The sequence below is a fragment of the Marmota monax genome, unplaced genomic scaffold (genome assembly GCF_021218885.2).
Source record: "Marmota monax isolate L192 unplaced genomic scaffold, Marmota_monax_Labrador192_F-V1.1 WCK01_AAM20220418_F8-fsc00053, whole genome shotgun sequence".
NCBI classification, from domain to species: domain Eukaryota; kingdom Metazoa; phylum Chordata; class Mammalia; order Rodentia; family Sciuridae; genus Marmota; species Marmota monax.
In genome coordinates this window covers 8,814,461-8,826,384 of record NW_026693153.1, presented here as the reverse complement: position 1 = coordinate 8,826,384, position 11,924 = coordinate 8,814,461, and positions in this window count along the sequence as shown.

The following is an 11,924-nucleotide window of genomic DNA, read 5'->3' as shown; positions in this document are numbered from 1 at the left end:
GAATAGCTGGGTCAAATGGTGGCTCCATTCCCAGCTTTCCAAGAAATCTCCATACTGCTTTCCAAATTGGCTGCACCAATCTGCAGTCCCACCAGCAATGTACAAGTGTACCCTTTTCCCCACATCCTCGCCAGCACTTGTTGTTGTTTGACATCCTAATGGCTGCCAATCTTACTGGAGTGAGATGGTATCTTAGGGTGGTTTTGATTTGCATTTCTCTGACTGCTAGAGATGGTGAGCATTTTTCATGTACTTGTTGATTGACTGTATGTCCTCCTCTGAGAAGTGTCTGTTCAGGTCCTTGGCCCATTTGTTGATTGGGTTGTTTGTTCTCTTATTGTCTAATTTTTGGAGTTCTTTGTATACTCTGGATATTAGGGCTCTATCTGAAGTGTGAGGAGTAAAGATTTGTTCCCAGGATGTAGGCTCTCTATTTACCTCTCTTATTGTTTCTTTTGCTGAGAAAAAACTTTTTAGTTTGAGTAAGTCCCATTTGTTGATTCTAGTTATTAACTTTTGTGCTATGGGTGTCCTATTGAGGAATTTGGAGCCCGACCCCACAGTATGTAGATCGTAGCCAACTTTTTCTTCTATCAGACGGCGTGTCTCTGATTTGATATCAAGCTCCTTGATCCATTTTGAATTCACTTTTGTGCATGGCGAGAGAAAGGGATTCAGTTTCATTTTGTTGCATATGGATTTCCAGTTTTCCCAGCACCATTTGTTGAAGATGCTATCCTTCCTCCATTGCATGATTTTAGCCCCTTTATCAAATATAAGGTAGTTGTAGTTTTGTGGATTGGTTTCTGTGTCCTCTATTCTGTACCATTGGTCCACCCGCCTGTTTTGGTACCAGTACCATGCTGTTTTTGTTACTATTGCTCTGTAGTATAGTTTGAAGTCTGGTATCGCTATACCGCCTGATTCACACTTCCTGCGTAGAGTTGTGTTTGCTATTCTGGGTCGTTTATTTTTCCATATGAATTTCATGATTGCTTTCTCTATTTCTACAAGAAATGCCGTTGGGATTTTGATTGGCATTGCATTAAACCTATAGAGAACTTTTGGTAATATCGCCATTTTGATGATGTTAGTTCTGCCTATCCATGAACAGGGTATATTTTTCCATCTTCTAAGATCTTCTTCTATTTCTCTCTTTAGGGTTCTGTAGTTTTCATTGTATAAGTCTTTCACCTCTTTTGTTAGGTTGATTCCCAAGTATTTTATTTTTTTTGAAGATATTGTGAATGGAGTGGTTGTCCTCATTTCCATTTCAGAGGATTTGTCGCTGATATACAGGAATCTGAGGCTCTCCTTGAACTAGAGGTCCTTCTGCCTCGGGCTCCCATGCTGCTAGGAGAAAATAAAGTTTTAAAAGAAATATAAAAGAATGTCTTCACAATATTTGCAAAGTAAATTCTTTATACCCAGAACACAGAATAATTAAACATTGAGAAATGTTATAAAATATTTCAGATTTAGAAGTAGCTCTAGATTAAAACTTGGAACTTCTTTTCATCGAACAATCCTATTAAAAAGTGTAATGCAAGCCACAGAGGGACAATAGGTATAAGGAGTTTATATCATATAATGAAGAACTATGTACAAGTTCAGGTTGCCCTAAAAGCAAAACGCGAGAAAAGGTAGTAGCTACAGGAGCCTCTGGGATTCCAGAACATGTTACCCTTCACAGTAAAACAAGTTAACAGCAACCAAAATAGGAAAAGGGAGTCCTATATTTAATAGCCAATATTTATTAACTGCTTTGTATGTGAAAGTTTGTTTCTAAGCATTTGTCTGTGTATCAACTCAGTTAACACTTAAAGTGAACCCCCAAAATAAGAATACTTGTGATCCTATGGAAGAGGAAGAGGAGTTAAAAAATAATTAATGTCCTAATTAGATATGGTTGATGAACACAGGGACTTCCATCTGTTTTCTTTACTGCTATGTTCCCAGGGTCTAGAAAAGTGCCTTGAATTGTATAAATTGGCAAAGACAGGATTCAAACACAGACTGTCACTGCTGAAGCCTGTGTTCTTCACCATGGCACTACACATGGCTCACATCAATCAGGCATTTAAAATCCACTATTCAGGTCCAAACTATAAAAGTGAAGATAATAAAATGTATAAGAAAATAAAAACTAATCACAAAATTTCATCCAATAATCTAGATTTCCTAGAGGAAAGGGGAATGGGAGAAAACAAGAACAAAATACTCCTCTTCCCCACTTGGTTTATTTAAGATCATATTTCTGTGTGACACCTTGCCAGCATTTTAGCCCTTGCCAATGAAACTCACCAATATCACCCTCCTCCCAACACCCAGACTTAATTCCTTTCTGATCTTCTCCCAACTGAAGGACATGCTAGTGTTGGTTGTTAGTTCAGTAGCCCTGTTTCCAGCCACTGGATCAAATTAAGTTGAAATCAGAACCAAATACATGTTCCTCCAAGAAGCGGACAGGTTGGGGCTTTCCACACCAAATACTAGGCATGTTTTTCCCAGCAGTGCTAATGTTCCAAAACTTCAGAGATACTGACCAAGAAATGGACTGTCCAGACTATAGATAATTATAGAAGTTCTTTGTTGCTTATGTTGTTTGTTGCTGGTAGTTGTGGTGATGATGGTGCATGTGCACATGTGTGTGCATATTTGTGCGTGTATGTGTGTGTGTGTGTGTAGACACTAAATGCACTTGTGAGAGCTCACAGTGTCCCTTCTCTTGGGAGATGGCTGAATTGCTTTGTGGTGGGCAAGAACATTTTTAAAAACTATTTTTTATTGCAATCTGCATTTAAGTGGACCACTAAATTAACATTTATCATTTGAAACTTCAGAAGTCACTATAATGGTTGCTTTACATACAAGTCTTTGAGACTTTTGATTATATCTCCAGGAAAACACTGCAGTCTTAATATGAATATATTCCTATAACTGGTTCATCTTATTTTCTATGAAACATTTATGATTATATATATATATATATATATATATATATATATATAGTAATATAAAATTATATGCCTGCCACTTTACTAAGTCTATTTAAAGTAGATGGTTTATATTTTCCAAAGAATGCAATAAAGATATATTCAGTGATCTTTAATTAAGTCACAAAACTGTATTTGTTTTGAAAGCTCTAATTTTATATACTCTTATTAGAATTATATGTAATAAAGTTCCAACAAGTAGTTAACAATTTAGAAAAAATAGTTATATCTGGAATACTGAAATGAAAAAATTTCATATTTCTAATACTGTATATAGAATTATTTGCAATTTATCAAATTTTATATTTTTATATATATAAATATATATATTTATATAATATATATATATTTAGTATAGAAGAATATACACTTTTTTTGTTGTTGTTAGTTTTGCAGTTCTGGGGATCAAAACTAGGGCCTCATGCATGGTAGGTGAACATTCTGCCTAAGCTATCTATCACCAGATGTAATTGTGTTTTGAATGTTTGTATCTTTATAGGTCTTTTCATGTTCTTCCATTGAATAAATCAAGGAAAGAAAATATTTCCTGGAATAGGGCAAATAACACATTTCAAAGAACCTGGGCTTTTTGAGTCAAATTCAGATGAGTTCAAATACTGATCGTACCTCTAATTAGTTAGGTGATCCTGGGCAAGTGATGTGACCTCTCTTAATTTTTTCACTTTCATTTAAAAAAGAATAATAACATCTGCCTTAAAAGGTTATTGGGAAGGATTTTTATGTATTGACTTCTTCAATTTTAAGCATTTCTGAACTCTAAAACACAAATATTGAAATAAATAAAACTTTCTACCCAATTATGATATAGATTATCAATATCTTGAAAATGTGACACCAGAAATGATACATAAACATGATAAAATATTAGACAAAAAGGTCCTCAAGTGCTTGTTCATCTCTATTACCATTTAGTATATATCACCTACTTCAGGGAAGCCCTAGCCAAGTGTGCGTTGGGTGGCTGAACCTGACAATCTGAGTCATTACATGGCTACAACAGGACTGGTATGTCCTAGGATATAGTTCTAAATAGTTGATTGAAAGCTGAATTCAGACATGAAGTTTCAGAAGAGGCTCACCTCCAGCATCCCCTGCCATGACAAAAGGGAACTCTGCTTAGATGTGAAGAGACCAAAGAAATTGCTGATGCCATCACCCATCAGCTGTCAAGAAACTAATCAAAAATGGAGTGAACATCAGCAAGCCTATGACCGTTTATTCCAGGGTGTGGGGCACAGGTGTGTGAAAGAGTACTGCAGATGCATAAATGCCCAAGGAGGCAACCTGTTTGCAGATGAGAATTCTGCTCTGGCTGTTTAGATGCTACTAATCTAAGACTAACCAACATGTGTTTCACAGCCTACACTTAAAGGTAAAAGGGGAATTTTTCAAAAACAGGCATTTCTCATTGATCACATCAACAGGCTAAAGGCTGACAAGGGCCACAAGAAGCTCCTGACTGACCAGGCTGAAGTCCACAAGTGTGAGATAAAGGAAGCACAGAGAGCCATGGAAAGTGTCCCAAGGTCTAGAAAGAAAAGATCATCAAGTTTTAGACCAAAAAATAAAGTACCCCTCTCTCGTCTGCACATAGTTGCCTAAGAAATTATATGAATCATTCGATTTAAAAACACCTTTTTTTGTTAGAGGGTAAAAAATAATTGCATTTGCTTTTCTGTCAACTTTCTGGTTGGATGTTCAAATAATTTAAAATCTATATCTTTTTCACATGAACTACTGTTTAATAAGATCTCTACCTTCCTGGTTATGGGCTAGTGATTTACTAAATTGAAATATAGGATTCTATGTTCACTTGTAATTGCACTTAATCATATTAACTTCAGTTGATTTAGCCAGCTGTGTTCTGTTGATAACTGGTTCTGTCATTCATCATGCTAATTAGTCCCTCCAGATTTATGAAATTAGCAAATTTAATTAAAATGTAAAACTCTATTTATCCAAATAATTGTCTTGGAAAAGAGGATATGGTTGAGTACAATGCCTTGTAATCTGTTACCAGGAATTTTGCTGACTTGTTTTCAATCCAATAAATGACCTTCTTTGATTCTTAAATGATACACCAGATAAAACTAGAAAATATTTACACATTTCATTAAACAGCTAAAAATCACACATTCTTTTTATCAACATTTGGCTCTATCTCCATGATAGATCATATGATAAGAAGTCTCAACAAATTAGAGAAAAAGAAATCATATCATGGATCTTCTCCAAACACCATGGAGTGAAACTAGAAATCAACAAGAGAAACTTTAGAGATGCATGAAAATTAAACAAGCTTTTTTTTTCTTTCTTACTTTATTTATTTTTAGTCATACATGACAGAAGAATGAATTTTGGCATATAATACATACATGGGATGTACATACATCAATCATATTGTCAATTCTATTCTGTTGCCCTTCCTATCCTCCTTACTCCTCCCCTCCTCTCCCATCCTTTCTCTCTATCCAATCTAATGTGACACACTTTTTTTTCTTTTTCTCATTACAACATCATATATGTATTCTGTGTAATAATGAGATTCTCCTTCCATCTTCCGTGCAACTCCCCTTCTCCCTCTTTTTCCCTCCCACCTCTCTTCCCTATTTAGTGGTAGTCTTCTTCTCATGCTCTTCTTCCCTATCCCATTTTGAGTCACCACCCCTTATATCAGAGAAGACATTCGGCATTTGTTTTTTAGGGATTGGCTAACTTCACTTAGCATAATCTGCTCTAATGTATCCATTTGCCTGCAAATGCCATGATCTTGTTAAACAAGCTTTTGAATGATCAATGGATCAATGATCACATTAAAATGAATGTTAAAATCTTTCTTGAAACAAATAAAAATGGAAATACAACATAACAAAAGTTTTGGGATACAATTTTTAAAAAGTCTTATAGGGAAAGTTTATAGCAGTAAGCACCTACTCAAACAAATAGAAAGATAAATAAATAATTTACTAACTTAAAGATACAACTCAAGGAACCAGAAAAGAAAGAGAAAATTAAAGTGTGTAGGAGACAAATAACAAAACGTAGAGTAGGAATGAATGAACAAATAGAGAAAAACAACAACAAAAAATGCAAAAGATCAATGAAACAAAGACAGGGTTGTTTGAAAAGAGAAGCAAAAAGAACAAACCTTTAGTCACACTCACTGATAAATAGATGAGCAGAATAAATAAAATCAGGCATGAGAAAGGAGACATTATACCTGACCACAGAAGTACAAAAGTATCATCAGGGGCTATCAGTAACATTTATATGCAAAAAATAAAATAAAATTTAAATTTAAATTTAAAAAAATGGGTAAATTTCTGAACACATAAAATCTACTTCACTTAAACATGAAGACAAAGAAATGCTTCAATATCATGAGGCAGCCAGCGTTTCTTCGGGGTAATTCTTCCTGCATAGGAGGGGATAAACCACCTGAGAAAATCGAGTCTGAAATAATTAGTGAAGAAATAAAAGATAGAGTTAAAGAATGGGTTTTAAAAGCAGAATGCCTTATAGGATCTTCCAGTCCTGCTAGGAGCTGGAAGAGAACAACTAGAAAATGGCTCTGGTGGTTTTATTTAAGGGAGTACATCAAAAGCAGGAATAAGGTTTCAGGGTGGAGTCTTGCTTCATGGTGTCTTGCAGTCAACAGGTTGACTGGCATCTTTGCAGGCTACACCCATCACTGAGAGGCTATGTCACTGTAGCAGGTCACCCCATCTCCCATGCTGTGTGGGACCTGGCAGAGCTGAATAGTATTCTCATGTATCTGGGTGATCTTACCAGCAGGATTGCTGCTGGAAGTTCCCAAATAACAGATTTTTCTATGCAACGGGCTTCCATGTCAATTTGGTCCACACATAGTCCATGGATGGCTCTCAGCACTTAAAGGATTTGATACAAGACACAGGTATTTTGGATAAGCCTTCAAAGTCACTGCTCTCTGCTTCCTGGCTGTCATGAACTAAGCAACTTATCTCTACCCCTGCCCTTCCACCACAATGTTCTGCCTGCTTTGGGCCCAGAGGGAAGGAGCTGGCTGTCCATGAACTGAGACCACTGAAACTGACAAGAAAGAGAGAGAACATTCTACCCATGACTCCAGGACAGTTAGATAATCACACATGTTTTTCTGCAAAGAACTGAGGAAATCAAACTCTAATAAATGCCTGCTATAGAAGTTTGCAGACATTGGTTAAAAGGAAGAATAACTGGTATGCTGAAGTTAAAAATATCTACTGTGGGTTTATACTTTAAGAAAGCGCGACAACAGAAATATTTATGGTAGCTTGACAGGAAGAATAAAAATATTAGTGATTTTTCTTATTGCAAAACAAAAAAAGACTTCAAAGTCACAAGCAACAAAACCAAAAACCAACAATGAGATTATGTTAAAGTAAAAAGCTCTGCAAGGCAAAAGAAATGGTCACCAAAGTGAAGAGACAATTGCAGATAAGAAGAAAAAAACTTACAAACTATTCATTTGACAAGGGATAATACCCAGATTATAAAAAGAAACTCAAAAAACTAAACAGCAAAAGCAAAAATCATATTTAAAAATGAGCAAAGGTTCTTATTAGATGTTTTTATAAAGAAGATATACAAATGACCAACAAGTATAAAAAAGCAATTTCAACATCACTAACCTTCAGGGAAATGAAAATCAAAGCCAAAATGAGACAGTACCCACTCCAGTTAGAACGGCTATAATCAAAAAGACATAAAACAGAGACACAAATATCAAAAAGATGAACATGTTGATGAGAAATGGAAAAGGGAAACTCCTATACACTGTTGGTGAGAATATGAATTAATTGCAAACATTTTGCAAAACATTATGGATGACCCTCCAAGAAGTAAAATGAGAACTACCATTTTATCTAGCTATCCCAGTGTTGTGTGAAGCCAAAGGAAATAAAAGCAGTATATCAGAGTCATACTTATGTTCCTATTAAAAATGGGATATTAGAGACATATTTCTATTCCTATAGTTATTCTAGCACTATTCAATATAACCAAAATATGGAGTTTATCAAGGTATTCATCAATAGATGAATGGATATAGAAAATGTGGTACATTACGAAATATAAATCACCAATAAAAAATTCTGTAATTTGCTATAATATAACTAGATGACATTATGTTAAATAAATGAGGTAGTACAGAAGGACAAATCCACATGCTTTAATTCATATGTGGAAGTAAAAGAGTTTATTTCATAGGAGTATAGAATACTAATCACTAGAGACCAGGGAGTATAGGAAGGAAGGAGATAGAAGAGGTCAGATAATTGGTACCAAAATACAGTTAGATAGAAAGGATAAGTTCTAGTGTTCTACAGTATAGAGAAGTGAGTATAGTTTATAACAATTGATCATATATTTTGTAAAGAATTAGAAGATAGGAGTTCAAAGCTTCCCAGAGTAAAGAAATGATTAATGTTTAAGGTGATGAAAATGCTGACTATAATGATTTGATCATTGTACATTATAAACATATGTTGTACTATCGGACTATAACCCTGTTGCAGGGCCTGACTCTGGACCTACATGGAGGAATGCTTATCTTGCTCATTGTGCAGCAGGGAAGTCCTAACATAGAACGCCATGTTTTGGGACAAAGCGCTGTCAGAACATTGGCAAGCGCAATTTCCTTGCTCTTTTGACAAGAACTTATCCCCTGCAAGGTCGAGCTATGGCAATTCCTGAACTCTTGGTGTCCAGACTCCTGTAAGATGATATGTTGTGTATGGCCTATATCATATATCATGACTGTTATGCGTAAATTGGCACGTACTCACTATAAAAGCTATTTCTGCTGTGCAATAAAGCAGACACTGTTCTCTGAAACCGTCTCTGGAACAGTTTCCACATGCCCTCAAGCTCCCCAGTCTATGCTCGAAGGGCAAGTCCCTCTGCAGAACCCATAAATAGGTACAAGTTTCTGTGTCAATACAAAATTTAAAAATAATACTTTTTTTACCATTCATAAAAATGTTTAAACATAACTAAAAAAAGTCTATATTTAAGCCCTAACACACATGAAAGTCTTTACTTTCTAATATTCATTTGTATTTTCATGTCCCCATTTCTGGATTCTTATACTTATCTGCCACATCCTGTGTGGGCTATGAAATTTGGGTTTCCCTTTCATGGAGTGGGCTGGCTAAGAAATACGGCAAAAAAATCACATGACACAGAAAATTGTTTTAAAGAGTGGGGCCAGAGGATGGATCTTTGACCTTAAGGGTCAAGTTCCCACACTGGAAAGAGAGCAAGAGCCCATGTTTGTTTGTTTGTTTGTTTGTTTAATATGGGGGAAAACTTTAAAGGCTTTCACAGAATGTTCTTAGCCAATTAAGGTAGGAGGTGGGCTATCCAGTTCCCAGTGAATCACACCCAACTCTGGAGCTAAAAGATCAGTCTTCTTTCCCAAAGGAAGACTGAGGTCACATGCATTGCACATTCCATTAAGTGGGAGGAGCCATAAAACAGCTTGCGATGCCAGATCAAAATCTCCTTGACTCCAAGGCCCAGTGAAGATGCTCAAATAGCTCAGGGGTGGCTCCCTGGACACATTAATTTATCAACTTTACTCGTTTGTTCTTTAAATGCACAATCATTTACTAATTCACTCATAGTGAATGTACATTCATTGCCAACCTATGTTGACCTGCTCTTTGCCACCTGCAACACACTGGTGATACTAAGTCATGACACAGCAACCAACATCTTCAAAGGGCAATGAACTAGTAGAGAGGAACTATGCAAAAGCAGGCAGTTAAAGGGTGTGGAAAGAATTACTATAACCAAGACTATAAAAGTCAGAAAATATGTTCTGAGGGAGTGAGGGCCCTGCTAGTCTGGAAGCAGAGGTCAGTCTGGGGAGAGTGGTAGCTGCTAGTAGAGGGATGAGTATGTCATAACACATGGATTTCTTCAGATACTGTTTCTGTCATCAGAATCACTGCTGACATTTCTACTTTTAAGGCTTACCATTCCATTCACTCTCTTAATAAATGTCTTCATTGATTAACTCTTTCATTTATGAACATTTATTAAAGACTCACTCAATGCCCAGTACTGTGTTAAATGTGGTTCCCATTTGGAAGACATTTAACATGAAAATGCCTGCTTTCTCCCATAATTTTCAGGAATTTTTGAAATCTGTTTTCCTAAGAATCACAGGGTATCTTGCTCTTCCCATTGCTTCCACTTCTATGATCAAAAGCTTTGAACTGTTAGGATTCTGTTTACTTTCAAATTTTGTAGGTCAATATGACTTACTGAATGACTTCTATGAGCAGGACAGCATGTAAAATGCTCTGGGAGACACAAAGATAACTAAGATTTGACCATTTTCCTCATCAAGATTATAAAGGAGTAAGGAAAATGTGTGCACAAAGAAAATAATAATAAAAAAGTAATGCTGTACTAAGGAGATTTTATTTTGAAAGATAAGAATTTCTAGGTAAAATAAGGTGCAGAAGAGAGCCATTTGTTTCTTCCTCGTTAGAGAGGTGAGAGGGTAAAGTAACACTGTAAAGGCAGAAAGTTTGGATTAAGAAAAATAAACAAAAAAATTATGAGGAGTCACGTAACTTTTTGAAAAGTTTGTATTTCCAGCACATTCCAGAGGAGAGATTGTAAGAATTTTAAAAATCCAGTCTGATCATATTCTATATTTCAAAGTCCAAGTCATCAGGTTTCCACAATGTAATCATATTCTGGATCCTAGTACATTTTTAAATATATACATATTAGAACCAAAGTGTTTGCCATCAGCTTTCACTTTCTAATTATGTATTTCTGTAACACTATAATGTTTTATAATGCTTATGCCTTACATTTATAATTACAAAAAGTAATACAAAACAAATTTGTATGTAGAGCTTCTATTATGGATTGGCATTGAGCTACTTTTCTAGATAGGGACCTGCTAGTTTCCTTTTTGAAAGTGATAAAATGTATATGATTATTAAAAAGTTCAAAATATATGGAAAATTTTAAAAAGGGAAAAACCACGAGTATGTCTACCATCCTACCACAACTTCTGTCGATGGTGATATGTTCCTTTCCACTCATTTTCTACATATTGGTGAGGTAGAGAGAAATAGGTAGAGAGAAATTTTCCTAATATCTAATCACAAGAACAGAAATATTTTGTCTGCATGTATTCAGCCCTGCGTTTTGGTCCAGATGGAATGGTAGAATAATGGAGTGATTACATTTCCATGGATCCTATGGATCTTATGGATCATTCAGAAATAATCAAACTCTCCTAATATCTCCCAGTAAGTAAAATCTACATCTTCTAGACTCACTATCTTATAGATTGGTCATATTAACTAATTATCCAGATTTTATTGGCACTTATCCCTATTGCTTGTGTAGAAGTTTAATCTCCTGAAATGTACCCCAAATTTGGAGGAAGGGAATATTGGGTAATGTTTTAGAAGCAAATCCAGTTAGCCATCTGACCAGTTACCATCTGCTTTCCTCTTCACCTGCTCTACTCTAACCTCCAGAGTTAGACACTACAGACTGCCCCAGCTCTGGCCTCACCAGGAGGTTGCCAGGGGTCCTGAAGCTTGGGAGCACAAGGCAGGGCAGGAGATGCTGAAGGACAGGAGATGCCCATTGTTACCTCCCTTACTAAAGGCTCCCCAGCAGTGCCACTTGGGTCCTACAGGATTTTTACTGAATTCGCTTTTTAGGAATGTACTTAAACCTTTCTATTCCAGGTGTGTCCACTAATAGGCAGCATTTGGAAGCATTTTAGAAAGGCAGCAGGCTAGACCCCACCAGATTCTGCAGTTTAACAAAAGCCTCAGGTGATTTATATGCAAACTATGGTTTCAAAAGAACTTCCTTGAAGCACCCCTCTCTTCCTGAGACTAT